Genomic DNA, 439 nt, shown 5'->3' on the forward strand with positions numbered 1-439 from the left:
CACAGACACACACACACACACACACACACAACCGAACACCAGGTTAAAACATAGACTCACTTTGTTTACACAAGTGAGTCAATGACTAGGTCAATAGCTTGAAGGATCTGTGGTATCCACTGACATATTTACTGGGATAAATTTCGTTCTTTTCAGTGTTTTGGAGATGGAACTTTTAAGATCGAGAGGAGAAGAAAGAGAAGCGGGAAGCAGAAAATGAGGGATTTAGAATGGTGTGGTGCGCATGGTGTGTGTGTGTTGGTTTCCACACCAACGAATTATTCTGGCAAATGACTGCTCCTTGTGTCATCGTGTTCCGTAAGATTCGGTCTGTTTTTGTAGATTCCTGTGGAAAGAAAGATAACTTTTGGAGCAATGGTCGTCGGGTAAGACAAGCCGGCTAGCAGACGACAGAGAAAGAGGCACCCGTTTGCATTGT

At 43.7% G+C, this 439-nt stretch overlaps 1 protein-coding gene across 1 annotated transcript in view; it reads left to right on the plus strand.

Annotated features, from left to right (window-relative positions):
• The first annotated feature begins 390 nt into the window (after window positions 1-390).
• Window positions 391-439, plus strand: part of LOC143294827 (endoplasmic reticulum metallopeptidase 1-like) — a 35,591-nt gene continuing 35,542 nt past the window's right edge. The window contains exon 1 of the mRNA XM_076606328.1: window positions 391-439. This exon is cut by the window's right edge and continues 738 nt beyond it. The gene's annotated coding sequence lies outside the window, so the exon portion shown is untranslated.

Source organism: Babylonia areolata, chromosome 20 (genome assembly GCF_041734735.1).
Source record: "Babylonia areolata isolate BAREFJ2019XMU chromosome 20, ASM4173473v1, whole genome shotgun sequence".
NCBI lineage: Eukaryota > Metazoa > Mollusca > Gastropoda > Neogastropoda > Buccinidae > Babylonia > Babylonia areolata.